Below are 27444 nucleotides of genomic sequence, written 5' to 3' on the forward strand. Positions count from 1 at the left end.
AAGGGACCCAGTTTCTGATCAGAACTCTGCTGACAAATGCATGTCCTCCTTGCAATGCCTCAGCGCTTCCCTTGCAGTTACTGTTATCTTTCGGGTTCAGTGACATCAAAAGGGTGAAACCTTGATGGAAAGAGGTTAAAGCAAGAGGGAAGAGATCGCAGCCGACAGGAGTAGAGGTCAGTTCTGAGTTTTTAAGGTTCTTCAAGCTTCGTTCCTTTCTTGTAATACTTGCTTTTAACAGACTTTCTTCTTCTACATAAAATAAAAGCTCATGGTAGGAACATTAAGCTTTAAAAAGATGAGCGCTCACATTTACTAAGCTCCTACTTGGTTACTAGGCCCTGATCAAAGTACTTTACATGACATACACCTCATTGCTACTGAGACTTGGAAGGGTTGAGTTACTGAGGTAGCAGAGCAAGGAAGTGGCAAACTAGGATTCTAATCAAGGTGTGTTAACTTGAGAGTCCAGCATCTTGACTACTAACCTATCCTGCCCGGAAAAGAAGGGGCCAGTTAATCTCACTGTGTAAAGTCATTTTAGTTGCTACGCTTCCTTCCTTCTATTATTCACAATTCTTATTTTTGACGCCAATTACTTTGGGTTCCACTTCTAGATTGCTATTTAATACCATTGGCAATGCAAGTCAAAACCACAGTGAAATATCACCTCACGCCTGTTAGAACAGCCGTCAGCAAATGACAAGAGATAATAAATGTTAACCAAGATGTGGAGAAAAGGGAATCCCTATCCATTCTTGGTGGGAATGTAAATTGGTGCAGCCAATATGAAAGTAGAAAACAGTATGAAATTTCCTCAAAAATTAAAAAGTAGAACTCTCATATGATCCGGAAGTTCTAGTTCTGGCAGTATGTCCAAAGGAAGCAAAATCATTATGTCCAAGAGATCTTTGCACCCCCATGTTCATAGCAGAATTATCCACAAGAACTAAGACATGGAAACAGCCTAAGTGGATGAATGGATAAAGAAAATGTTATATATATATATATATTTATATATATATAATTATATATATATATGTTTTTATATATAATATATATAACATACAATTATGTACATAATTTATAATTTATATATATATAGGAAGACTGAACAACAAAGCCAAACTCATAGAAAAAGAGAACAGATTTGTGGTGTTTGTGTATGTGTGTGTGTATATATATATTTGTTATTTATATACTTATATATATGTGTGTGTGTGTGTGTGTGTGTATGTGTGTGTATATATATATATATATATATATATATATATATATATATATATATAAATAAATAAATAAATAAATCCTGCCATTTGTGATAACATGGATGGACCTTGAGGGCATTATACTAAAGTGAAATATATAGGGCAGAGAAAGACAAATGCTGTATAATTCACTAATATTCGGAATCTGAAAAAACAAACAAACAAACAAACAACAAAACCAAACAGAACCAAACTCACAGAAAAAGAGGACAGATTTGTGGTTACCAGAGGCTGGGGGTAGAGATGGGAGAGTGGATGTAGGTAGTCAAAAGTTACAGACTTCCTGTTGTAGGATAAATAAGCACTAGGGTTGTAATGTACAACATGATGACGTTATACACTTAACACTCTTGTATGGTGTATTTGCAAGTTGTTAAGAAGGTAGATCCGAAAGAATTCTCATCACAAGAAGAAAAACATTTCTTGTTTTGAATCTATATGAGATGATGGATGCTAACTAAACTTATTGTAGTCATTTCACAATATAGGGAAGCCAAGTCATTATGCTGTACAACTCAAACTTATACAGTGCTGTACGTCAATTCTATTTCAATAAAACTGGAAAAAATAATGCTGGCAATACTATATACCTTTCTCCTATTTTAGATTTCAAAGTTTTACCAAGCATAGATGCTTAGTTTTATCAAAGCCTTTCTCTGGAACTACTGAGATTATTTTGACCTATAAATATGGTTAATAATAGCAGTAAATTTGGGAATAGCTTCTGTGCATTTCTAGTCAAGGTGATACGGAAGTAAATGAGACAAATACACTCCGTCCCTCCTGGGTCCTACGTGGTGGTGAGGGATGTGCGTATTGCCCTTTGTAGCAGGAGAAAAGGCTAATACATGAGAAAGTAAATATGTAGAACTGTGAACAGCACCACCAAGAGAGAAAGTAACATCTTGTAACAGATAATAATGGAGGTAGGGGAGGAGTTGTTGCTACTTTTATAAGGTGATCGGTGGAAGAACTCAAGGAAATATGTTCAAAGAATTTTTAAGAATTATTGTAGAGATCAGAAATCTCCATAGAGAAATGAAAACGATAAAATATAACCAAACATAAATTTTTGGATTGACTGAGATAAAAAACTGATTGAATGGTCAATTGAGCAGATTGGAGAAAGAGGGGGGGAAAAAAAGAGGCAGTGAACTTGACTACAGATATGTGGGTCAGTATCATACAGTCTGACATGTACGTAAGTAAGATTTCCAGAAGGACTAATTAGTCTATTAGACTAACAATAATAATACAGAAAAATAATTGAAACGTAATAACTGAAAAGTTACAAATTGTGATGCAAAATATTGACTTATGGATGAAAGAAGCTCAATGAATTACAAGCAAGATAATTACAAGGAAAACTATTTCCATGCATTTCACAGTCTACTGAAAACCAAAGACAAAGATACGATCTTGAAAGCTTCCAGTAGAAAAAGTCGTGTTATATACATGGCAACAAAGATGAAACTGACCGCTGACTTCTCATCAGGAGGACAGAGGACCAGAATGCCGTGGAATGACCTCTTTATAGTGCTGGGTGGGGATGGTGGGGTCAGTCCAATGGAATTCTCTGTAAATGAAAAACAGCTTTCAAAAATGAGAGTTTAAAAATAAATCTTCTGATAAAACAAAAGCTGAGAGAATTTATTGCCAACATACCTGCAACAGAAGAAATTCTAAATAACATCCTGGAGCTAAAAAGAAATGATACCAGAGAAAAACTCAGATATCTAGGAAGTAAAGAAAGGTAACAGATGGAAAATAAAGCGGTTAAACGTAAAAGACTGCATTTTGTTCTACTTATAATTTCTATAAATATTAACTGACTTTAAAATGAAAATATCAGGTAGAATTTATAGTGTGTATGGAATTTTAGAAAAACACAATGGCAGTAAAGAAGGGGGTGTGTACATCAAATAATACTGTTCTGTAGTTACTGTGTTTGGAAGGTGGTAAGTGGGAGTGTGAAGAGTGAAGTGGTGCATTGTAACCTCAGAAGTGGAGCGCTCAGCCGTGAAGTGGTACAAGATTAACCTAACTAGGTATGGAAAGTGAAGACTACATCTTGTTAGCTCTGGAGCAACTGCTAACAAAATAACAGATGTTGCCTTGGCAAGAAGTTAATAGAGGAAATAAAAGAGGTACTTATATTTGAGTAATCCCCCCACACCCCTAAAAAGGCAAAAAAAAAAAAAAGGCAAAAAAAGAACAGAAGAACAAAACCAGATGACACAAATGGGAAAAAAAAAAAAGGTTATCCCTCTTGCCAAGTGAAAAACAAATAGGAAGATTGCGGACTTCAGCCAACCACAGGGATAGTGACATAGAAGACTGTAAATGGACTAAACACGAATTAAATGTCAGAGCTTCTCAGACTGAAGAAAAAAAAACAAGATCCGACTCTAGGCTGTTTACGAGAGACACAAAGAAATTCCAGGCCCATGTGGTTTCACCTAGGAATTCTACCAAATATTCGAGGGATTCAGAATTCCAGTCTCATACATCCTGACAGAAAATAGAGGAGGAGATGCCAGTCACCTCCTTTTATAAACCCAGCGTTGTCCAGATTCCCAAACCAGACTCACCTACTATTAAAAAAAGAAAGCCACAGACAAATAGCTTCATGGCCCTATACACAAAACTCCTTAAAATACCAGTCAGTTGGATCTGTCATTGGGCCCGCTTTCTCATTCCCACTGTTGGTGTATTTTCTCTTCTAGTCCTTAGTTAAATTTATCAGAATGCTTTTTGTTTAATTGATATTTACAAAGGCTCATAAAGGTATTAATTTTAATTTATGCTGCATTTAATAGAATGCCAGCTTTTAGACTGTATTAAGAGCCGGTGTGTGTCTAGATTGTAATATTTTTTCTTTCCAATATCCTACGCTCATTTAAAAAGATGGTAGAGTACAGATTATACACATCTGGCAAATAAACTTTATTTATTGTATTATTCATTTTCCCTGAAGCCCATTTATTCTTCTCTGATCTGTTAAAGATTTAGAGAATCGGATTCGTTTCCCAAGTTGACGATGGTTCCATTAATTTCCCCTCATATAGTAGCGGTCTTTATATTTATGTTGATGCAGTGTTACTCAGCATAAACACTTCGTGGCAGGTCTATTGAGAGCACTTCATCATTATCGACAATGTTGTTAATACTAAATACTCTTCTCGCTTATCTTTAAATACCCAGTTCAGGAGGCGCCTCCTCTAAGAAATCTTGCCCTGGTTCCCCAGGCTCTTTTTTCTCCCTCCCCTCAGCCCCCTGGGCTTAATTCTTTTGTTGTACTTAAGTCCTTTATTAATATAGTGCGTTGTGTGATGTTCTTCCTCCTTAGATTGTGAGCTCCATGAGAATGGAATTCAAGTCTTATTTTCTTTTTTTTAAATTGATTACAGTGTGTCACTATCTTGTATATAGCACAGTGTCTCAGTCATGCATATGCATACATGTATTTGCTTCCATATTTTCTTTCATTAAAGGTTATTACAAGATATTGAGCATAGTTCCCTGGGCTATACAGCAGAAACTTTTGTAAAAATCTGTTTTTGTATGTAGTGGCTAACATCTGTAAATCTCAATCTCCCAAATTTATCCCTTCCCACCCCCTTTCCCTGGTAACCGTAAGATTGTTTACTATGTCTGCAAGTCTGTTTCTGTTTTGTAGATGAGCTCATGGTGTCCTTTATATTTCCTTTTAAATTCCAAGTTTTAGGATGGAGCTGGGTACATGTTTGTTGAATTGGATTGAAAGAAAAGTACCTAAAAACAATAGGTATTTAGAACTAGTCACAGGCGTTGAAGGATGTGCTGGATGGGAAATCAATGTGAAGAATCTGAAAACCAACAGAAAAACAGAAGGAAGATGCATCCAGCTTACAAGCTGCCCTCACCACTCCAGCCCCATCTCACCCGCATCTCCCTTCCTAAATCATTCTCTTTGCTCACCCTCATTCCAGCCTCCGTTAGCTGCCAGTCCCCGCCCTCCCCTGCAGGTTCTTCCTTCACCTTTAGCCCCTGAGCAAAGCAGGTCAGAAGGCATGCTGTTTGTACGGCAAGTGTCCAGGATGAAAACACTGTGTTTTGACAGTGCGGTGGTGTGAAATCATTCCTAACAAGGCACCTCTGTGTGTGGCTTGCCTTACATGGGAAGAGGATAACAAGCCAGTAGCTGGGATGTTCTGCAGAGACAGGGGTGGGCAGTGGGAGGATGGGGCTTCTTGTTTCAGTGTCAGACATCACGTACACGCAGCTCAGGGCGTGCTCTTGGAAGAGAGAAGCCTGGGACTGGAGAGCAGCTGCATCGCACCTTCAGCCCCAGTGTTTCACCTGCTTCTGACTTGTTTTTCCTAAAGCTCCCTGGGCTGTAGCTTCAGCCGGGGTAAGTCTAAAGGGAGACAGTTCCAAACTACTCAACCCATTCCTGTTCATCTCCATCTCAGTCTTTGTCCCTGGGCTGGAGGGCGGGGAGAGGATCTGATCAAGGGACCACTTGCAATTCCTGAAAGCAGTATTGTGTGCTTCACACTTTGTCCTGTGCCCCGGCTCTTCCCTCCAGCTGGAATGCCCACAGCCCTCACCCTCTGCACCTCTGCAAATCTCCATATATCTTTCAGGAACCCTGCTCAATTATCAATTCCTCTATGAAGATTTTCCTTTATTCGAAGGCGTGTTGACAACATCCTTCTGTATGCTTCTAACATAGTCTGGTCATTTAGCCATCGTAAAATTTGAAGGTATAGATAGTAATAAACATTTTTGTTAAGCCATCTCTTTCTCTTACCAGTCTGTGGGATCCTTTCAGACAGGGCGAGATTTTATTCATCTTTTGCATTCTCGGTACCTAGTGTTTGACACATAGTAGTGCTCAATAAAAGTGCGTTAGCTCACTGATAACTGGAGGGAAGAATGCTTTAGTGTGGAGTCCTGGCCTTTCTGGACATGCATCTGGTATTTCTGACTTCTTAAACTTTGGCCATATAGATTCCTTCTGTCTAAAAAGCCCCATTCCTTACTCATTTTTCTTTGGATTTGTGCACTGGGCTAAAAGGAATTCAGCTCTCCTTAACCACTAAAGTGACGTTGTCTGTTAGGCTCTGGTCCCAACAGATATGGAGTCAGGTTTCTGTTCTAATATTACTAGAGTCTTGGTCTTGGTCATAACTTTTTGAGCCAATTTATTCATCTGGTAAAATACAAGTATTAACTCCTACTTCCTTTGGCATAAGCAAGCGCCTGTGAATTTTTTTATCCTAATAATTTTTGTATGAAATTTAGTCTATGATTTACGGTATTCTTGCCTTCCTGGAATATCATGGAGAGTAGATGAGATGACATAGATGGCTGATCAGAATGGCATTGGGAGATCAAGCTGTGAACCTTTCTTTGCTTTAAACGTATCAATGATGGATGAGCTGTGCTCGCAAACAAGAGGAAACTCTCGGGGTCCCAGAGCGTAACTGAAGCTCTCTGTGATGAGCAGAGCTGTAGTCACAGGCCTGCTGAGCTCCACGTCTGGAAACAGGCAGAAGCAGCCTGGAGTGAGTGTAACATCTGGGGATAACGGGAACCAAATGCTCTCTGTGTGGGGTGGGGGTCCCGAGAAAACCCTTTTTATGCACATTGCATGAAAACAAGGCTAAGCACAGGGTTCTTGCATCTGGGAAAGACTGAAAAAGATGCTCTGGACCGTGTCCTGAGGTGTGGATTATGTAAGCGATGCATGCCTTGGCTGAAGAAAGATTTTTATAGTATATCACTTCGAATTTGCAGTCTCTTGCTGGCACATGCTGGGTCTACTGGGTGATACTTGCAGGATCAATCCAAGATGGAGCCCCAAGCCACCAATGTAAGATCTGCTTACAGACTGGGTGATGCTGGGGCCATATGGATAAAACTGTGAAGCCACTAGATTGCAAGGAGTGAGTTTAGAGAGAAGACAAAATGTCAAACAAAGAAAACTGCCTCTCAGGCTGAATCTGCAAAGGGCAGCTCCAGGCAGCCTGAGCTGTTCCAGGAGATGGTGGTACCATCTCTCCTTTTCTGCAGTGGCCCTACTTTTTCTTGTATGTATATATACATACATAATCATGTTTTCCTTCTAGACAGCGTGCTCCTTGAGGACAGTGGCTTTTGCTGAGTCCTTCCTCCTCCCTGCAGGGGTACAGACCAGGGCAAACAGTGGGAGCTCTGTTTCCTTTGGGCAGAACTCTGTCTCCACCAAATGCTGTGTCTTTGTAGTGGAATCACTGCAGAGAGCACAGTGGGTGTGATCAGTGTCGGCGTGAAAGGGAGCTTGAAATCCTTTCTTTTTGTCGGACCATTGCTGAAAACTGCGTAGTTGCTCTGCGGAGCTTTGCCTGTTTCTTAGCACGAATAACATTCTCTACAACACGACTTCAGCGCACAGGAGTCCTTCTGGCCGTGGACGTATCTTCCATCACAGGACAGGAAAGTCCCAGGCCAACCGCCTCCCGAGTTCAAGGCTCTTCAGGCGTATTTCATCTTTCTGGCTGCTCCAGTACTATTTTGTGTTATTCTCTCTGCTGCCTTTTCAGATCTTCCCTTTTTTGCTCCCCCATCTATTTCACTTGCTTGGGTTGGCAGCTGCATCTCTGTAGCATGAGGAAGCCAGTTGCCTTCAAAACAGTAGGATAGTTTCCTTTGTTTTGTTTTGTGGGGTTTTTTTTTCATTCCCTCCCAAGTGTTTAATTTGATATTTTCTGTGAATTTGATATCACTCGGTAGCAATCTATCAGTGCATACCCTGGGGCTACAGTTTATCTTTAAATGAAACTAACTTTGCCTCTAAAATTCTCTGCGTTAGGTATTGCTGTCTGGATCCTCCTGTTAGCCACAACTGTTCTCCGGTTTCTCCCTTTTCCCTGCTAGCTCCCCGTCACTCTCTCTTTGTTCTTAAGCGCCTGGGTTTCAAGAGGAAGAGTCCTCTGTCCTGCTAAGGCAGTCCTCCTGCAGCTGCTACTACAAGCCAGTGGTCACCTTTCTTTAAATGTCATGAGCCCGCAGTGGCATCGTATTCACATCTTCATGTGAACTCACAATATTCTCATCTGACTGTAAGTCAAAATCCAGGCAAAGAAGGCAAGCCACTACGGAGTGATTGTTTCTAGACTCAACTCTAGACCTACCCGACTCCAAAGTCCATGCTTTCTCCATCCCACTGTGATGACCCGTCTCTGACCCCTGCACGCTGTGCCCAGCCTTCTCTGTTTTCCCACATCACGCACCGTGCTTCTTTCATGCGTGGCCAGACCACTCTGCTTAGACCATCTGATATAGTTTAAGAGAAGGATCTAAATCTCCTACCTGGCTTGAAACACGCACCCATTGCTCCGTTGTTGGCAGTCGGCTCCAGCCCTGATGAAGTTACTGCAATTGCAGCCTTGGGTTTTTCTCCTCAGTCCTCCTCCTGCTGTTGAAAACTTTCCTCCTCTCTGTCCGTAGTTCTGCTTCCTGCTAACCCTGCCCTCGTGCCCTCACATTGCTTCCCTCCTGGACTCTGATTGGGGAATAGGTCTGGAAGCAAATATGTTAGACTGGCATAGTTCACTTTTCTGCTACTCAGCATTCATTCTCCACTTCTGCCTTTATTTAATGTGCACACAGCAGTGTCTTCATAAGGCAGAAATGGAAACAAAATGTGCTGTTATTCACTGTACTTACTTGTAAGTCCCACATTTCCTGGTGATATGGCATTTCCCTTTTACTTCAGGATGTGGCTTTGTACAGTCTGTTGACCTTTGAAGTGAAAAATATATGTAAGCATCATTTACATATCACTCAAATTAATAGAAAAAGGGAAAAATAGAAAAAAGAAGAAATGATTTATATATATGGTTAATGATTTACACATATGGTTAATGATACACATATATGGTTAACGATTTATAAATATGATTAATATTTATATATATAAATATAAACCATATATATGGTTGACCCATGAACAACATGGATTTGAACTGCATGGATTCACTTATATTTGGAGTTTTTTTAATAAATATACCCTTTTTTTTTGGGATTTGCACCAATCTGAAAAAACTTGCAGGTGAACCCAGTAGACTAAAATACTAAAACAATTAAGAAAAATGTTAGATATGTCATGAATGCATAAAATATATGTAGATATTAGTCTGTTTTATCACTTACTACCATAAAATATACAGAAATCTATTTTTAAAAGTTAAAATTTCTCAAAACTTAGGCACACCAACACTTACAGACCATACATGGTACCACTTGAAGTTGAGAGGTGTGTAAACAAACATAAAGATGCAGTATTAAATTGTAACTGTATAAAATTAGTAACACTATCCTACTGTAATAATTTCATAGCCACCTCCTGTTGTTATTGTGATGAGCTTAAGTATTTTGAACATCCGATTAAAATGCCGTGTGATGTTAATCATCTTTGCGTGAGCAGTTCGTTCCTCCAGTCAGTTGTGTGTCATAGTAAAAAGTGATCTCTTTCAGTTCCTGTGTATTTTTCACCGTGTTTCGTGCAATATTGTAAACCTAGAAGAACACCATGGGACCCATATGAAGTGCCACTTAGTGATGCTGGAAGTGCTCCCAAGCAGCAGAGAAAAGTCATGACATTACAAGAAAAAGCTGAATTGCTTGATATGTACCATAGACTGAGGTCTGCAGCTGTGGTTGCCCACCGTTTCAAGATAAATGAATCCAGCATAAGGAACATTATAAAAAGAGAAAAGGAAATTTGTGAAGCCATCGCTGCAGCTGTACCTTGCACTTTTTTGTGAAATACCCTTTTTATCTCATATTGAAAATCCAGCTTTTATGTGGGTGCAGGATTTCTGTAATAAAGGCATACCTATGGACTCTGTGTAATATAGATTCAAGAAGAAGCAAAGTCATTATGTAACAACCTAAAGCCAAAAGAAGGTAAGGGATCTAAAGCTAGAGAAACTGAATGCCGACAAAGGACGGTTTGATAATTTTTGAAGAGGTTTGGCTTCAAAAATACAAAGAGTACAGGAGGAACAGCTTCTGCCAACCAAGAAGCAGCAGACAAGTGACCAGACACCGTTAAGAAAATCATTGAAGAGAAAGGGTATCTTCCTGAAGAGGCTTTTTACTGCAGAAAAGATTTCTGTTCTGGAAAAAGGATGCCACAACGAATAGTTATCAGTAAAGAAGAGAAGGAAGCACCAGGATTTAAGGCAAGGAAGAGATAGGCTTACTCTAGTGTTCTGTGCAAATGCTCTCTGGTTTATAATCAGGACTTTCAAAGAATTACATTACCATACAGTATACACCCCCGCTCCCCGATTTCGCGCGCGCTCTCTCACTCTCTCTCTCTCTCGTAATTGGAGACACTGTATCAGCCTATCATTACAGGTAAATGATTTTTTAAAAAGTGTAACAATGCTTCCAATACCGTATTATGAAGATGATTGTATACTGTATGCCATAAAATTTTATAACAATTCCTTCTTCATGTTATTCATATATAATAATTATATATTGACTACAGTATTGTTATTCATATATGATGAATATGTGTTATTCGTTAGTGTGTAAGCTAGGCAGCTAGGAAGTGATCATTATCGATTACACTCGGTTACCACAAAGCAATCATATTGCTGCTTCTTTGTTACCAATGCACGGATCATTATACCTGTAAAGATTTTATTTAGGGAAGGAGAGAAAATCCAATAGGAAACACAATTTCCCCCAAAAAATGGTGAAAGAGTTTTTATTCTGTTGAATACTTCGAAGGTTGCTTTAGAAGCTGGCTTGGAGATAGGAGTTGGGAGAATTGAAAAACTTCGCTTCATGTAAGGAGGAAAATATGGACTTTGTTGGAAAAAGCTGAAAAAAGGGGGAAACAAAAGACCCTGGAAAAATAGTGTGAGGCTATTTAACATGAACCACAAGCCCACAGTATGTCTGTCAAACTGGAAACAGCATTTTTAGTAAGAGGAAGTAATCCAGAAATGATATAACTCCAGTCGTAGCTGAAATCAGAGCCAGAAACTATCAGGAGAACCTCAGTCTTTTATGTATTTATAAATAGTCTCTGAGAAAACAACTACAAAAAAAATCCACAACATAAGGAATAGGGATTCTAAATGATCTTAACAAAATATCAAAGGCCAGGCGATAGCAGTTGATATGTGCTTTCTTTTTTCATCATGGGATCAGGTCTTATGCTGATTAAATTAGTAAAGTTGCTAATATATTTGGAAATAAGTTGGAAATTTAGAGAAAGTGGCTCTGGATTCATTATAATCCCCTGTGTTTGTGATGTGTGTGTTTGGGTTGCAAGGTAGCCAGCTGATGTCCTTTTGATGTTCTGAACTGTCAGGAGAATAAAACCTAAGCTCACGTGTCTGTTCATAACCCGTGCACTTGTCTGTGAATTTTGAGTTGGCACAAACATTTCTACCAGGAAGGGTGTTCAACATTTGCTTGGTAGCTGGTTCCGTGGGCAAGGTTGGAATTGCCAGCACGAACATGTAGAAAGAATGGAAAAGACTCAACAGTAGTCTTGGGAGACAGTATATCTAAGGGGCAGGCACAGGCAAAGACCTGAGAATGGAGACCGATACAGAACAGAAACACAGTGGCAAGAAGTTGGGATTTCGTTTATCATGTTACACAAGGGAGAGAAAGATGGTGAGAAGGTCAAGGACTTGATCCTGTAGGAGTCTGACATGTAGATACTCTATTTGGCATTAGGGAGGTCAGTTTCAGCGAGTGGTGGAAATGGAAGATAGCTTGTGTTGGTTGAGTAGCAGTCATGAGATGAAAAAGCCTGATCTTAAAAAAAAAAAAAGATAGCATTCCTGGCTTAACTTTGCATCCCCTCAATAACCTCCTGTGGAGAATCTGGCACAGGACAGATGTTTAAAAACACCGTCATTTGTTCCCTTACAGTCTGGATCTCTCTGCCTCCTCCAGGGAACTGCTCTGGGTACTCCCCCTAGGGTCTACTGTTAAGTTTCCTGCATCTCACCTTGTGATTGCACCTCCTAAGGGCACTTGACAGGCACCCTTGTGAGCTCTTGATATTAAGCCATCACCCCCAGTTCCGTAGGGGCTAACCTCGGCCTACCTGCTAGTGAGGGCTTGATGCTTGTTATTCTAGAGAGGATAGAGAGGGCATTGCAACATACACAAGGTTTCCCTGAGCTAATTTCACAGAGTGATGACAGTTCATTCATTATAAGTGCAAATGTTAGAATAAAGGAAACACACTGTTTAACAGCTGTGGGTTTAAGAGATGGTGTTGTCAATCACGGTCTCTCACTGGGCAAAGACATGTTTAATTAGCTGGTTTGAGATAATGATCAAATGGGAGATAATGCTCTAAAACGGATGAATGAGAGTTGAATGTTACCTAGATGATTCTTTTATCCTCTGTGATACTGACCACCTGATCAGCACGACCCAGTGTTTCTCTGCCATCATTTTACATCTCAGTGCTCTGCCTCTACTGGCCTGGAGGTATCTCCTCAGCCATGAATGGCTGCCACCTAGCCTTAACATTTCATCTCTCCTCTCGGTTGCAGATAGGTTGTGGTTTCCCTGGGTCTTCTCCTCTGGTTCCATTCCTTTGAGTCTTTTAGGATTGTGCCTTTGAAATAAGGTATTGCACCAGAGTAAGCATCGTGTGCCTTCCCTTTCAAAGAAGAGTCTAAAACATCTTGCCTCTCTGCTATATGCTAAGCACTGCCACAAATTTTATCTAATTTAATCTTTACTGCAACTCAGTGGAGGATGTTTTATTATCCCATCTTAGAGATAAAGAAATTGAGCCTCAGATAAGTGACTTGCTTATGATGATTTATCTATTTTACAATAAAACTGTAATTTATAACCAAGTCTGTCTTACCCAGGGCATTGTGTTCCATAAGGCATATTAAATCCACGTGATGACGTAGCGCCCTAGAGCGTGGGATATTCCCACACCTGGAATGCTCTTCTCCTGTGGCTGGAATCTTCTTTTCACTCAGGCATAAGCTTAAATATTGTCCCCTCATAGAGCCTCTTTTGACCACTCTAGCCTCCAGCACTTTCTTTCACAATGAGGCTATTATCAGTACTTGTCAGTTTATTATTTATTTAGAATCTCTATTGTGTATCTTCTCCTTCTAGAATGAAAATTCTGTGATAATAGACCTCTTGTCTTTCCTAGTCAACACCATATCCAGTCTCTTTACCAGTGTTTGGTACATCCTGGCCACTCAATAATTTCTTGTTAAGTATGTAAATAAAGGATTAAATGAATGACTGAATAAATAAATCAGTAGAAATTTCTTTTTTTCATCAACTACACTTTTTAAAGTTTTACTCTACAATATAAATTATATATCAGTAGTTCTAGAAAGGAGTGAAACATTATTTTCAAACTGAATTGGGCTTAGTTGATTTAGAATAACATACACAGGTTTAATAAATAAAGGCCAGTAGAAAAAAAAATGAACACTGATGTGGACATAAGGGAACTTGAGTTTTACTGCTAATTTAGCAATGTTTGGCTATGTGATTCAAATAAGTAACTTTTGTAGACTAAAATATTCTCTTCTTTCTTGGTTTAAAAATCTAAAGGTATGTGTAAATATTTGCCTAGTTTTCTAAGGCAGAGTCTCAGTTAACACTCAGGGACTTGGGCACTTGGAAAATGTTCTCCCAAGAACAGTGATTGCTTGTGATTACAGGGCATGAAAAAGAACACATCCGTTTACACTCCTACGTGTCTGGGTATTTTAGTTTCCTATTGCTATTGTAATCAGTTACCACAAACTTAGTGACTTAAAACAGCACAGACTTTTTCCTTTCCCTTTTCTGGAGATCGGAAGTCCTATGTGGGTCATTTTCCATGTAAGATAACCTATTTGCAGGTTTGAGGATTAATATGAGGGCATCTTTGAGAGTCTGTTCTACCTACACCAAATGTTTAAGTCTTCTTCCCATGGCAAAGCTATACGTGATCAGGCCTTCATGTCTCCTACCTTGTTTTGTGTTATTTGCCTTTTCATGCGCTATATTCTACTGCATTACTTCTTTCAACTCCCCATGGTCTTTCCCAACACAGGGCATGTGCACACATTCTTACCTATACTTGGATTTCCCCCCATTCTTACCTATCCACTTATTTCCTTAAATAGATCTTTCCCCTGTGTGCTCCCATTCTTGTCATTAAGCCTTACACGTTGTTTTGTATCTTTTTATTTGTGTGTGTGTATTTGCTTCCCCTAGTAGAAAGTAAGCCCTGGAAAAGAGGAACTGTGTTTGCTTTGCCCTTTGTGATACCTCCAGTGCCTTGAATAATGCTTAGTACAGGGCAAGCAGTCAACGGATCTATGTTAAGTGAATGAACCAACAGATGGCTTGGGGTCCTTTTAAAGACACTGCTCTTTATTTTAATACAGAAGGTAATTTTAAAGAGAGTAAGATCAGGATTGGTTTAACACAATCTTTTTACATTTTAAAAACATTAACTTGGCTGATACGTACGGAATGGTTCAAAGGAAAACAAGAGTGGACGCATGGATGCATGAAGGCTCATCCACATAAGAACTGATGTGCGCTTGATCTAGTGGTGATGAAGATGGAGAGAAACTTTGATGTCAGAGAGAAACAGGTGCAAAGAATGATGGTTAGGTTTCTTCTTTAGTCAGCTGAATATTTATGCCATTCACTGAGATAGGGAACAATGGAAGAGATAGCTCTTTGGCAGGGAAGACTGAGTTTAAAGTCAGAGATACTGAGTCTGAGATAGCTTAAGGATGTCCAAGTGGAGAAACCACGTGTGAGATTGTTTTACCTGGGGTGACTACATATTCTGTTTTGCTTCAGACAGTCAGGATTATGCTGGTTGTTCCAGTGTCTTAATCCGTAGTACCTCCTTTCACTCTCAAAGCCGGTTCTTTACTTTTACTTTAGATTTATTGCATCAGACCTTGTCAGTATTGGAGCAAATTTGGTAGTATACTGCATCTAAATTTAAGTACTAGGAATAGACATTATTGCTTAAGGAGAGAGCTTCGAGTGAGAAAAGAAAAGGATCAAGGACCAAGGCTTTACAAATTTCAATAATGACATTGAGAATGTTGAGCTTACAAAGGAGATAGAGAAGATATGTCTAGTTCTACAGAAGACAAGCGAAGATACAAAAATTGCTATATTTCTATGTAAAAAGTATCAAATGCTTCCAAATTGATAGTCTTGATACGAATTAAGCTCTATGAGCAACATTAACATGTTTGATCCTAAGACCCCCAGTATCTTTTCCATAATAGCACTCTTGAGACAGCATTACCATATGATTGAAAGAAAGGAATCGGAGCATGGAAAAAAGGAGAGAGAAGGCAGGGAGGGAACAATGTTGATCCAGGCCTGAGCCAGAAAGGATATCTGTTCCTTCTGTTTGGTGAAGCAAATTGTGGAAAAGTTTGGGGACGTGTGAATTTCAGGCTATAAAGACTTCAAACCATCTTCCAGAGTTGCTAGATATTTACAGCACACACAATGGTGCTATGAACCCAACAGAACCTCTATATTTATTTATGGAAAAAGTAATTTGTTTGCTTGACTCTTACATTAAAAGTCACAGCTACCACTGTGGTAGGCTGAATAATGGACCCTCAAAGATGCTCAGGTACTAATTCCTGAAACTTACATAGAAAATGGAACTTTTATATGTGATTAAGTTAAAGATCTTGAGATGGGAAGATTATTTTAGATTATCTGGATGGGCTCTTATGGGACAAGAGTCTTTATAACAGGGAGACAGGAATGTCAGAGTAGGAAAAAGATCGGAAGATGATAGTCTACTGGATTTAGAAATGGAGGAAGAGGCCAAGCTGTGCAAGTGGCACCTAGAAGCTGGAAAAAACAGAAGCAAATTCTCCCTAGAGCCTCCAGAAGAAATAGAGCTTGGTCAACACCTTGGTTTTAGCCCAATCAATTTGGGGGAAAGGGAGAAATCATGCCGTATTTCTAAGTTTATGATCTGAGTAACCAGAGGAATGGCTCTATTTATGGGAAAGGAGATCTAGAGGAAGGGTGAGTTTAAGAGGGAAAATCAGCACTTCTGTGTCAGGTATGTAATACTGAGGTTCCCATTAGACCATCCAGTGGAGCTGTTGAGTGGGCACTTAAGATATATGAAGTCTGGAGTTCAAGAAAGCCATTAGGTCTGGAAATAGCTAGAGAGAGACATTTCATAATGCTAACAGCTTAATGACGAATTCCAGTATGAATCAATACCAGCATGCTCTTGGTAACAGAGCTTCGAGTTTAATGCAAAGACTGACAGAAGCACAAAGGGAAATAGACTAGTCTAAATCAAATCTAGAAATTTTATCACTCCTCTCTCAGTAACTGATAAAAGAAGCAGTAAGGATATAAAAGATTTGAACAAAATGATTAGTACATTTAACAGAATAGGTTATATATAGAACATTGCACACAACAAACACAGGGTAAACACTATTTTTTCAAGTATACATGGAACATTTACCAGCATTGACTACATGCTGGGTGGTAAAGGGAATTTCAGCAAATTTCAAAGGATTGAAATTCTACAGAGTAGGCTCATTGAACACAGTAATGTTAAGCTAAAATTCAGTGACAGAAAGGATAGCTAGGAAATTCCCATATGGCTAAAACTTAAGGAGCACAGTTTTAATACCCATGTATCAAGATAAATATCAAGTAATTATAACATAGTTAAACTGAATGATAATAAAAACTTTATCAATAGACTGGGATTTCAAAATTGTAGAATAGATAAACAAGATTACACTGTATAGCACGGAAATATACACAAAATGTTATGATAAATCACAGAGAAAAAAATGTGACAATGAGTGTGTATATGTCCATGAATGACTGAAAAATTGTGCTGAACACTGGAATTTGACACAACACTGTAAAATGATTACAAATCAATAAAAAATGTTAAAAAAAACTTTATCAAGCTTTTTAGAATGGAAGCAAACACAATCTTAGAACAAAATTTATAACCTAAAATACGAATAAAATAAAAGAATAAAAGCTGAAAAATTAGTGACCTAAACATGTATGTCAAAAAGTTAGAAAAAGTAAAACAAATTAAACTCACATAAAACTTAGAGAAAGAAGCCATAAAGATATAAAAGTAGAAAATAAGTGAAATTGAAAACATGCAGGGAAGAGATTAAAAGTACACGCTGTTTGATGGGGAGGGTATAGCTCAGGTGGTAGAGTGCATGCTTAGCATGCATGAGGTCCTGGGTTCAATCCCCAGTGCTGCCTCTAAAAATAAGTAAAATAAATAAACAAATCTAATTACCTACCTCCCCACTAAAATACAAGCTGTTCCTTCACAACACTAATAAAAGTGTTAATGCACTGACAAGAGGGAAAAAAGAGGACTCAAATATTCATTCTTAGGAACGAAAAGGGAGCATCAGTATTGATGCTGAAGAGACAAGACAGACAGTGAGAGTGTATGGTGAATGGCACTTTGACAATAGATTTGAAAATGTAGACTAAAGAAATATCTAGAAAAAGAAAATACTAGAACTGATGAAAGGAGAAAACTGGAAGAGAACTCTAAATGTCAAAGAAGTTGAATCTGGAATTTAAAACTTTCCAGCAAAGAATAGTTCATACCAGATGAAATGTCTTTGGAAAATTCTGCCAATATTTAGGAAAAAAAATAATGAAAGTTGAAAGCTTTCTTTCTGAGATTTGGAATAAAACAAAAATTCTTCCTCAGAATTGGAATGTAAAGATTACTACTTTATTTGTTTTGTGTGTCCAGAATAACCTAAATGTCACAATTCAAGTGCTTTATGTCAACGAATAATAGAGGCCAGTCTCACTCTTGAAGATAGATCCAGAGAGCCTAACACATTTTTGCAAACAGAGCCATGAAGCTATATGTAAAACTTCATGACTCTGTTGGGTTAACTCCGTAGTAACAGAATATGGAAGAACAATTATATGATCAGCGCAAAAGATGCAAAGATGTTGATAAAATTTCACATCCACTCATCTTTGATGTCTTAGCAACCTAGGAATAAAAGGGAACTGCCTTGATCTGATAAAGAATATCTGTAAAGTCTTGTTCCAAATATCATACATAATGCAGTATGATATTTTAGAAATTATACAAGCACACCACAGAAGTGGTAAACAGCTCAGATTCATACCTGCTCATACATAGGAGAAATTGTTTTAAACAAAGGAGAAATTGCAGAGTAGTAGGAAAAAATATATTATAGTGAATAATAAATGATGCTGGATCATTTGGATATCCATGTGGACAAAAATGAAATTTGACCCCTATCCTGTACCTAATGCAAAAAAAAATTTCAAGGGAGCTGTAAATCTGTATATCAACTGCAAAACAACAAAGCTTCCAGAAGACAATATATGAAAATATGCTCATGATCTTGGTGTAGAAAAATATTTTTAAACTAAGACAAAAATGGAGGGAGGCTATAGCTCAAGTGGTAGATCACATGCTTGGTATGCACGAGGTCCTAGGTTCAATCCCCAGTACCTCCTCTAAAAATAAATAAACCTAATTACCTCCCTCTCCCCTGCCAAAATAAAATAATTAAATAATACAATAGATAAATAAATAAATAAATAAAATAATGAATGACATACATACCTGTAAGTATAAAGGAAAATACTGAAAAAGGGACTATATTAAAGTTAAGCTTTTTTTAAAACAAAAGACAGTATTAATAAAGGAAGACAAAAAATAGCTACAGAGTGGAAGAAGATGTTTTTTGTAGCCAATATAACGAATAAAACCCTTGTGTACAGAATCTGTAACTATTTCATTAAAAAAAATAAGGCTACCCAACCAAAAACTGAGCAAGAGGACTGAACATTTTACCAGTGTCCAGTTGACCATTAATATATTTTTAAAAGTCCTCAACTTTATAATAATCAGAGAAATGGAAATACAGTCACAATTTAATACAGCATTCCCCTCACCATAAAAACTAAGAGAAAAAAAAAAGAAAGACTAATATTTCTAAGTGCTGACAAATATGTAGAACCAAAAAAAAAAAATTCTCGTAGACTGCAAATGGGAGAGTAAGTTGGTGTGTTTTAGAAAACATTATTCTATTAGTGAATTATCTATGCAAGTTGGAGATACATAAAGCCTACCATCTCTCACTTTTACATCTATCTGTAGATCCCAAAGACATACCTATAGATATGAATCAATAGATGTGCAAGGATGCTTATAGCAGCATTATTGATAGCCCCGAACTGTCAACAATCCAATGTCTGTCAAGAACAGAATGGATAAAGAGGCATGCTCATGTGCTAGAAGACTTTTTAACTATGAAAATGTATAGATTACAGCTTTGTGCCACGTGATGACTCTCGCAAACACGATGTTGATTGAAAGAAACTAGATCCAAATAATTTTGTACCATATGGTTCTGTTTGTATAAGTTTAAAACATCGGGCAAGATAAACTACAGCCTTTGAGGATGTGAGCATAGGTGGTAAGACTACAAAGCAAAGTTAAAAAGTGCTTAAGTAAAATTAAGAATAGCTAACGTTGGAGTGGAGAGACCGAGGAATTGGGAAGGGTAGAGAGGGGCTCCTGAGGGGCTGACACTGTTCCATTGCTCTGTTATTGGGCTGTGTGGTAGTTAATTGGTTGCTGTCTTCTTTGGAATGTGTGTTATATTTACCAGTTAAAACACTGTACGTCTGTGTGTGTGTGTGTGTGTGTGTGTGAGAGAGAGAGAGAGAGAGAGGGATTGAGAATGAGGCTGAGAGTGAGAAATTGCTTATGAATTCAACTTTATAAAGAATTTTGACTGTAAAAAGAAAAAGAGAAGCATCGTGGCAGTTGTTAAGGGAATGTGGGTGTAAATGCAGCTGTTTTTTAAGATAGGAGATATTACAGTATATTTGCATACTATTGCTAAATCTGCCGGAGGGACAGGGACATCAGTGAGGTTGAACCCAGAGAAAGTGACAAAGTGTGAAGCCCTTGAAGATGGAGGAGTGAGCTGCAGACCATGAATGGAGGGATCAGCCTTGAAAAGAAAGAGCTCCCCCAAAAAAGGGTCTTGAAGAAAGTTGAGATGAGTGTAAGCGTAGCAAGGTTTGCAGGACTGAGTCTTAGAAAACCATCTCTTTCCTTAGTAAGCGGTGGGCCTCAGCCCCAACTCAGGCTCACCTCAGGCTCTGCAGGCTTCTTTCTGTTCCTGCAGAAGATCACGGTCCTTCCTACCGAAGCACCTCCACACATGCTGTACAGTGAATGCACTCTTGGCCCCCTCCTCCTGGTTAATCCTGTAAATCTCAGCTGAACCAGCACATATGCAGGAAAGCCTGACCTGACTCCCCAGGACACACTGTCCGCTCCCAGGGCAGCTTTCCCTCACAGCACATATCCCTGCTGTGACTACAGATTCATTTACCGTAGGCTGTCCTCGCACAAGACAGTGTGTGCCGTGTATTCAGGGAGGATTTCTTCCTTAGACTCACCCCTGGCACACAGTGCCTGGCATCCTGTAGGTGCCATTTTCTCAGTGCACAAATGCATGGATCAATGAAGGTCGTGCAGAATATTCTTAGAAATATTACTTGAAGAAGTTAGAATTTGTTGGCAAGAAATGTTATTAGCAATAATGTTTCTGCTCACTGATCAAATGCTCTCCTGTATTTAACCTAATAAATCATATATTCATTTAGACAGCCATACATTACTAAACATGTATTAACTGATGTTATGAGAATGGTCACAGAAGCAATTCAGGTTTCGTGTACATAAAATTGTTCTGGGAGAACAGCCCCTGGCTTTGGAGTTTATAGTTTAAATTTTAATTCCAGCTCTTTTCCTACAAATTTTTTCCCTAAAGTCTGTGAGCTTTTATCTTCTTATTAGTAAAATCCTCATTCATCTCTTACATTATTTTTGTACAGATTGCATATGGCAACCTGCATAAAGACTTGTAAGATGCCTGGTGCAGAGCTGTGTTCTGCCCTCGGTTAATATCTAGGCAGAGAAGGGAGGCAGGAAGCTTGTGCCCTAAGTGAGATTCTGCGCATTAATGGGGATGGGGGACTGATGCTAAAGGAGGTTGTGGGTCGATCCGCAAATCCTTAGATAAATACAAAGTCACAGCTGGAAGGAACTTAAAATTCATGTAGTCAGAATGAGACTCTGTAGCCCTGAGAGGGGAAAGGGCTACTGTGGGTCGATGGCTTCATCTTGGAGCAGAGGGCGGCCTGTATCTTAGAAACGACACGCTTCTTCCTCCCTTGCCTGTAGGGGCTCTCGGCTGGGGTGCTAACAGGCAAGCTATTTTGAGCCAGGAGTTGCATAAAGAAAGGCTCACAGCAGTGCCCAGCCTTGGTCTTGCCATTGTGTTGGCCTCCTGTGATGCTCCCCTCCTTGCAAGGCACTTTGTGTCAGCAGGAATGTGAGACAAGTTGTGAAATTCAATTAATTCTACAGCCAGCCCACACACCTCCTTCCAGGGCCAGCCCCGCCAGGACCAGGCAGTGCTACCAGCTCTAAAATAGGCTTTCTGACACTCCGCCCCTTCCCGTCTACCAGCTCTCTCTGAGGTCTTCCCTCACTCTCTTCATTCTGTTCTTGATGGAAGACAAAGCTGATGTATGGGGATGTTTCTGTATTAAAATACTGTTGCATACCTAAATTTGATTTGGGATCTCTGAAAGCTTGAATTATAGAATTGCTTTTGTTGAAGTTGGGATGGAGTGACTAAAATACACTCTCCATCTCTCTTGAGCTATAAAGAGAGTAAAAGCAAAAAAACATGAATGTCTGTATAACTAATGCCCCCAAATATTGCTGTTACCTCTATAATTCTTTGTCTCCAATAAGATCTTAAAGAATTTGCCCCAAGTCTTTTAAACAAAAGTAAAGAATAATATCCCTTACAAATATAGATGTAAAATTCCTCTTAAAAATACTAGCAAACTGGATCCAGCAGCATATAAAAAGGATTATACACCATGACCAACTGGCATTTAACCCAGAAAATGCAAGTTTGGTTCAAAATATCAAAATTAATGTAATACACCATACTAATAGAATGAAGGTGAAAAATACATGTTATCTCAACAGAAGCATAGAAAGTGTTTGAAAAAATCCAACACCTTTCATTATAAAAAAATGTAACAAACTAGGAACAGAAAGGAATTAACTCTGAGAAAGGTTATTTATGAAGAAAACATAGTGAACATCGTACTTAATAGTGAAAGACTGAAAGCTCTCCCTTTGTATTAGAGGTTCTAGTCGGGATAAATAAGTGGCATCCAAATTGGAAAAGAAGTAAAATTATTTCTATTTGTTGATGACATGTTTTTAAATGTAGAAACCCTTAGACAATCAGTGAAAAATGCTTATTAGAACGTGATAAATGAGTTCAGCGAGGTTGTAGGATAGAAAATCAATACATAAAAATCAGTTGTATTCCTTACTATAGGTAATAGCAATCCAAAAATAAAATCAATTTCATTTACAAGAGCATCGAAAGTATTAACTAATAGAATTAAATTTAACAAGGAAATATAAGACTAGAATACTTCAAAATATAAAATATTGCTCCCCCCCAAAAAAATAAAGACTTAAATAAATGGAAAGACATCCCTTGTTCATGGATTAGAAGATTTAATATCATTAAAATGGAAATACTTCTCAAAATTGTCTCAATTCAGTAGCATCCTCTATCAAAATTTCAAATGCCTCTCTGCAAAAATTAACAAGAAGATCCTAAAATTCATATGGAAATGCAAGAGACCAAAATTGTCAAAATAATCTAGACAGCAGTGAGTGAAGTGGGAAGACTCACACTTCTGGATTTCAGAACTTACTATAAAGCTATGATAATCAAGTCTCTGTGGTAGAACTAGTACAAAGATAGACATAAAGATCAATGGAATAGAACTTAGAGTCCATAAATAAACACTTACATTAGTAGTCAATTGATTTTCAATAAGACTGCGAAGACAATTTAGTGGGGGAAAGAACAGTTGTTTGTTTTGTTTTTAATAAATTATGCTAGGTCAAGTTAGTAACCACATGCAAAAAACTAAAGTTGAACTGTTAACCTTACACCATATAAAAATAACTCAAAATGGATCAAATACCAAAATATAAAAGTTAAAAGTGTATAATTCTTACAAGAAAACAGATCTAAATCTTCACAATCTTGGATTAGGCAATAGTTTCTTAGATATGACACTCAAAGCATGCATAACAAGCGAGCAAATATATAAATTGGACTTCATCAAAATTAAAAACTTTTGTGATGGAAAGAATAGTATCCTAAGTGAAAAGACAACCCCTCAAATAGGAGAAAATATTGACAAATCATGTATTAGATAAGAATCCAGTATCCAGAATATATAAACAACTTTTATAATTCAACAAAAAATAAGTATCCCAATTTTTAAAAAAAGGTAAGGATCTGAATAAATATTTCTTCAAAGAAGATATACAAATGGCCAGTAAGTACCTGAAAAGATTTTTGACATCAGTAAGTTGCCAGGAAAATGCAAATCAAAATCACAATTAGATGCCACTTCACACCCACTTGTCTTTTATATACTCAATATAAAAGTGCACTTATTTTACCTACATAATTACTTTTTCCTTACTCTTCATTCATCTCTCTTCCCTCTTAGATCATATTTTTTATCTGCCAGAATAATTTTCTTTAATCTTGTTTTTAAGTAAGAAAAACACAAAAATTTACATTTCCACTGTCATGTAAAATATTTTATCTCTTTTAATAAATAAATAAACCCCTGGGTTTACATTTTTTAATTAATATTTGCTCATAATTGATGTTATTCTTTTATCTGTGAAAACTAATTCCAAGTAGATGACCTGTGAGGATCCTTAATCTCAGGTTTGGAAACTACTCATGGAATAACTGACCCTTCCTGTTGACTCACAAGTGACAGAAATCCTGCTGAAGTCACCCTGAGATTCCTCTCAAGAAAAAGGAGTACTTGGTATGGTAACCATGGCTCAGGCACACCAGTTGGAAGGACAATTCAGATTTTCCATTGTGCACTGGGAGTACACATGTGAAGAAGGCAGGCAGTATGCTTTCAAAGATTTTGAAATTTAGCGTAAACAACAATTTCATTACCAAGGGGCAATGTAACAGAAATAAATACTAGAGTACTGTAGAAGAAAAAATAGATTATTGTTCAGAGTTTGCAGGTGGATAGTGGATCCCGAAAGCTTCCTGAAGAACTTGGCCATTCAAGAAGAGGGACCAACATATGCAAAAGAACCAAAATGACAGTGCACGTATTGCGAACTTAGGTCTTGGAGTAGAAGAGAAATTTGGGGATGTATGAGTCTGACACTATGCCCAAGTTGCGTATTTCTTCAGTTACTTAGAAATTTGGATTTTTCTTGAAGCCCCCGAGAAGACATTGACAAGTTTTAATCAGTGCAGTGAAATGATGTTTGACCAGACCAATCTGGCTACAGTCTGGTATGTGGGCAGCAGGCACTTGGTTGGGTAGTTCCTGCAGATTTCCATGCAAAGCAGTAAATGGGCCTGAACTAAGGCTCATGCACGGGAGATCAGGAAACAAAATCAAAACCCTCTGAGGCAGGGGAATTTTCAGAACTCAGGGATTGGGATTGGATTGGAGGAGGCAGTTGAGACAGCGTGAAAAAGATCATCACCAGATTCCCAGTGGGTCTTAGTCCTTCATGAAAATGGCAGTTTAGGCTTACGAAGGGTAGAGGCAAAGCGTAATCTACTTGCTGGCGATATTAACAAGTATAAACAACAAAACTTACGATGGTGCTTTGGTAACTTTGTTCCTTCCCCATGTTCTTGGCTTTGTAAGACCTTAGTCACACTGATCCTATTTCAAGTGTCCAGTAGCCACCTGTGGCTACCTTATTGGATGGCACAGTTCTAGATTAAAGGTAGATCACTTTCTTTCTTGATGCATGCATGTGTCTGTGAATGCACTTGTTCATGTGTACATATAGGTATGTGTACACAGTTACAGTCAACATGGTGCCCTGCACATTCTGGTAGATAGTGCTTTTGTCCATATCTTGTGTAGCCTTGAATGTTTCGTTACATCAAGGCTTTCGCCTTAAAAAAGACGATGAGGGTATTTGTTTCATAGTGTTATATCATTGGATCATTTACGAGAATCTGATGTTGAAAGCCATTCTCCCCCTGGCCAAGGATGTGATAAGTTCTTGAAATCCCACTAGCCCATTATATCTCTTGTTTAATTCTTTCTTTACTTGGATTTATACCGGAGCTGCCACCTTGAACCTGTCCGATGGATACTGTCTGGGTTGCCATGGCTCTGAAGCTTGGAAGGTGACCCCTGGCCCCAGCAAGCCTCAGCTGCTTGCAAGCCTCATATATGCTTTCAGCTGCCGAACTTAGCCTATCAACCAATGACCAACACAAGGAGTGACTGGAGCAATTAACAAGAAGCCTTGAAGTGGAAGAGTCCCAATTCTCTCCTTTTTTTTTTTTTTTCTGTAGCTCAGAACCTAAGCCAGGCTTTATTGTGAATGTAAATACGTCACAGTGAAATTGGAAGGATAAAGTTTAAGCCTCATGTAAGACACTCAACATGATGCCTTGTCCAGCGACATCATTATTCTGGAGGCTCACTGGGCCCTAGGACCTGCTCATGGTAGACAGTTCTATCCATGGTCTTATGTGAAATCTTAAAAATTGCCTATCTGTCCTTCCTCAACTCCACACAACTCTTTATTCCATCATAGAACACAAGCCTTTTCTTAAGCCCATGTTGATTTAGAGTTCCTCTGTTTCTAAAATCTACCTTTGCACAGTTGACCCTCCTCAAACACTGGGGCCTTCGAGATCTTAGCATACGTTAAATCAGCACATGCGTATCGTCAAATCCTCCTTGAATCTTCCCCTCTACCCGATACAACTATTGGCGCTGATATCTGGCAACTCTCCTGAGCAGATGTGCATTTTAAGGTAGGAAGTCAGCATCATCATCCTTTTACTTGTCGGTGCCTCTTCTAGTTCACTGCTCTACACTTAACATCAGCCAGACCTTTCGCCTACAGCTGGGGTTAAATGCACAACCGGCAGTCTGATGACCTGGAAGAGAACTCTGCTGTACTGCATACTGAGAGTGTATTTGACCTTCCAGTGCTCATTTGTAAATTGGGAGAACAGCAGTATACCCCCTACAGGGACATTTTGAGAATTATGTTAATACACATATTAGTGCCCAGCTCGCAGACATCACTAAATAAATGTTAGCAGTTACAATGGTTATTGTTTCAGGCTCATGATGCCCAGCTATAAAGCTTCCTACTGCCCTCTTCTCACCATCTGTTTAGTCACTCATCACAATCTGAGTGACTTGGGCACCTGATCTACAGTCTTTGCTTTACTCCAGTATCTGCTTTCGCTCCAGACCATGTGTGAAAATACCATTGGACATCTTTGCACTTGGGATCTTCCCATTTCTGGATCTTACTACTCTCCGGACTTAAACTTCTATGCCTTCTGCAATTTGGGCCCTCTATTTAATCCTTCGATGTGTTAAGACCACAGACCTTTGCTTTTCTGTGTTCTACCATATCAGTGACCTTTCAGATTCACCTTTTTTGAGTATTCTGTCCAATACCCTCATCTCCTTTCTCCGTCTGTCCCTAAATGGTCCCGTGAGCCTGGATAAATGCAGACATCTGCTTTCATTTCTCTTGCCTTGGGACTGGTGGGTATTCCTATCACACATTAGACAGACCTGAAATCTGGTGCCATTTTAGGTATATAATTACTGTTCTTTACTGGGGCAACAGTACTTCCTGATAAATGGTCCTGCCCTCCTGATTTCTATTTTTCTTTCCACCCTCATTTAAGAATATAACTATTTAGAGAAAAATTTTCCCCTAATACCAAGCTAGTTGGGTGTTCCTCCTCCATGCTTTTGTAGCATCCTAGCTTCTCTCTCTCACAGCTCACATCAAACTGGGTGGACATTTCTTCCTTAATTATCTCAATCTACCACTAGACTGTGAGCTCCTTAAGATCAGTGCACTCAGTTAAATAATGTTCTCCTGAAATTCATGGCCATCTGGAACCTCAGAATGTGACCTATTGGGAAATCAAGTCTTTGCAGT

This window comes from Vicugna pacos, chromosome 11 (assembly GCF_048564905.1).
Source record: "Vicugna pacos chromosome 11, VicPac4, whole genome shotgun sequence".
Classification (NCBI taxonomy): Eukaryota; Metazoa; Chordata; class Mammalia; order Artiodactyla; family Camelidae; genus Vicugna; species Vicugna pacos.